We start from the raw sequence: 3,857 nt of genomic DNA on the forward strand, positions 1-3,857 counted from the left end.
ATATATATATATATATATATACCGTGGTATACATAGTAATGTATACATAATATAGATATGTGGAGACCACAGAAAAGGAAATAAGTATCGCTAAGAACTAATCAAGGAATCCTCACAGATCCAGCTTTTATTATACCCCTACACAGACTTTCTAAGAGTAAATGCCCTCTTCCAGTTAAGAATTTGGTTCTTTTATATCGATCGAATTGATATCAGTTCTTCATTTCATAAAAAAATATTTTTATTTTGTCTATCTTTTCCCCGTATTTCGTTTGTAAAACATGGAATGTAAACCAAGGCAAAACATGGTCGTTTCTTTAATATTGCAATCAATGGATTGACTTTCTGTGGAACAATTTCTCGAATAAGATGTCCTTGATGAAGTCCGATTCTTTGCTTTTCAAAGATTAGTCACGCCAGAGTCTTAAGAAATATTGGTAAGATCTTTTCATTGATCACTGTAAAAGTTATTTTTATTAGACTGATGATGTTATTAGCATATGTCAGCCATAATACAATCTAAAATGGACGGCCGATAATTGCTATGTTCACTTACATATAAGCAGACGATTTCTGATCACGTGTCGAGCTATCGATTAGCATGCGTAGTAGTCTATATTTAATTCTGATTAACAACCGTTTTTATTCAGTTCGGAAGATAAAGTCTGTAGTTAGTTAGATTTCATTTCACACTCCTATTGCCGGATAAAGAAAACATTAAAGCAATAAACATAAAAACAACAACAGCAGCAACAACAACAACGAATAAACTACTACTGCTATCTCTAGGGAAGGTGTTAAGAAAACAAAACAAAATAATAATAATAATAATAAAATCAATAACAAAAGGGCGAAGATTATAGTATCTTCACTGCATCGCGTCTGTTTCGTTTCGCCTGAAAGCTAGTCTTGAAGTAGCAATTACAGCGATAATTACAGAGGTTCCAAATCAATTCCAAATGTAAAAAATAGCTTTCCACTCATTAAGTTAGATATTTTAAAATGCTTTTTCGAATTAATTTTATTTTGAAATAAACAGCTGATGTTTTTGTGTGTGCAGACTGGCGGAAAGCACAAACTATTGAAAAAGAAACTCTCTCTTTATTCAATTAATCGACGCACACAGTTTGCAGATGTCATCGGGCTAGCAAGCAAATTTATTTCTGGTTCACTGATACATCTTTTCTACTTAATTCGATCTGAAGCATGAACAATTTCCAGCATTTACCTTCGTTCATATTTGAAGCTTTACTAAACTTTGTGGAGATTTAGTTTAATTTCTTTTTTTTTTCATTGTAGTTTTTTTCATGCTGTTGTTTTATTTATAAATTTCATTTGAAAGTTCCCAGTTTTTCAACATTTCACTGAGAATATTCCTCCATTTTGTTTTCGTCGTTTTGCTATTTGCTACGTAGCAAAAGCACAACTAAATATCAAAGAAAATGCAACAGGGAGAGAGGGAGAGAGAGAGGGTGGGTGGGTGAGAAAGAGAGCGAAACATCTGGTACCTGATTCTATGTCTGTTGTTGATCAGTTCCAGTTGAGACCTGATTGAACCGATCTGTAATCGAAGGTGCTTCAAGTCATGGCCATTTACACGTTTTCGTACCAACCAGTTTATTCTCAGGACCGCAACACCCTGTATAACTTTCGATCGTTAAACTCAATAGAATGTGAACTAAGAGAAATTAAACTGTTGTTTATATTGGAGGGTTTACATTATAAATAAAGACCATATGTTTGGTTAGGCTTGTTGGAATTGAGGAATCTCTTAGTATGTTGGAGGTAGCAAGTTTTATTACCAATCCAATACAACTGATATATTTACGAGTGGTTGTTATTCTTTAGATCCTGCATACAAAACCATTCTTTCAGCATTCCCCAACATGTGCGTAATCTTTGAGGATGTTACAATCATCATAATCTGTTATAAATGATGTCAAGTTCGTTTATTTCACTGTTTATAATTTATTTATCATCTTTGCTAAATGTTAGACATGCAACTATGATTAGCATTTAAATTATTTCTGTTAATGAATTTCTGTTGCACGTCGTCCGTTGCTGAAACTTTTGGTTATTCTTATTTCCACAATTTTATTTCATGGCTGGTTGAACCTAATCACGTTTCGTGTTCATGTATGTATGTATGTATGTATGTATGTATGTGTGTATGTATGTATGTATGTATGTGCATGTATGTATGCACAAGTAGAGTAATATTATCACAGAGAAATAAGCGTACAAATTTGAATAGTTTGTCACCATTAAAGCTTCCGTTCCAATACCACATAATTTAGAATTGGTGTTCTAGATTTAACACGAGTGCAACAGCTCAGAGACTTGACTTCATAACTTGGAGAAATATCTTCAGATTATCTTGGAGGACATGAACAGAATTTTTTACCTTCTAACTCGATCAGTATTTCGTAGTTATCGTTGTTGTTGTTGTTTAACCGCAGGCGAGGTCAGATTGAGCAGACTTAAGATCAAAGGTATTAGAGCCATGACCATCTTGTTGATTCTTTAGACATAACTCAAACAAATCTAGTGTCTTTCTTCTTTATGGATCGCGCTGTATGATTGAAATGAAATTTCGCTACTATTTCTAGTACGTGTAATTACCATTTAGTGTTCCCGCCGTGACCGTCCCGCCTTAGTTTTCAGACACAGCGTATCTAGAATTACGTTATCTAATATGATGTTCTTTGTTTTTAAGGTGGTAGAATGTTATTGGAGGCGATTTGGTTGCTATTTCTAGCAGATTGAACCTTCCCTTTCCTTCTTTTAAAACCACTTGTATTATTTTTGTTGTTAAATTTTGTTGCTTTTGTTGTTTCAACTCTAAGTCAACTCTGATCGGACTCTGAATCAGATCCACAACCAAAACTCTCCAGCCATGATCATACCACTGTTTACGTAAACGACAACCGAGGGCTACATGATCTAACATGTCCTTTTCCATGACGGCGAGGTGTGATTTGAGGGCGATTTGGCTGCTGCCTATCCTTTCTAAAACCCGTAGATTACAGAGTTGTTAGTGCTTTCAATGCTTATTTGATGCGGTTGTGTTTTAGCTTTAGTGTTAGACTGATGATATAAAACGATAAAAATTTTAAAACATTGGTCTCTACAAAATCGAGGCACGATGCCCCATCTCCCGTGAAGTAGTCCATCACTACGTTTCTACGTCAAATATTTTATGAAAAAGTTTCCATGGCCGAAACGTTACAGCTGAAAATCTAGTCACGGCATTCAAACATATTTTACAGGTTTTAGAAATTAAAATATAATTGTGATACGTAGCTTGTCACGAGCAGAAACACACCAATGGAAATAGCAGTCAGTTTTCCTTCATATTACTCTACGGTCCTAAAATAATAGGAAGGATGATATTGTCCAAATTCCACACTGCCCAGAGGCAAAGCGACAGGATGGTCACGCTGGGAGTGCCAGTGATTATAGGTCTATTCAATTGAAGACCGTTTCGAGACTAAAGAAAAAGAACGTTCGGCATCTGTTCGTCAGTTCCACACACTGATCAGCTACAATAATAATATATAACGCACGTTATAATTGCGGCGGCCGTCAGTGATGGCTATTTAGAGACCACGTGACTGAAAATGTCTGTTAACGATTCAAACAGACTAAATACGACATCAGAGGAGGCCATGTCAGTCGAAGAATAAAGCTGTAATATTATAAATCGAAGAACGTGCGCGCACGCACACACACACACACACACGCACACACTTATACACATACAGATATATATATATGCATACAGACGTGCACGAACATGTAAATGTGTATACATGCGTGTGTGAGTGTGTGTAAATATATATATATATATATATATA

This window comes from Octopus bimaculoides, chromosome 13 (genome assembly GCF_001194135.2).
Source record: "Octopus bimaculoides isolate UCB-OBI-ISO-001 chromosome 13, ASM119413v2, whole genome shotgun sequence".
Classification (NCBI taxonomy): Eukaryota; Metazoa; Mollusca; class Cephalopoda; order Octopoda; family Octopodidae; genus Octopus; species Octopus bimaculoides.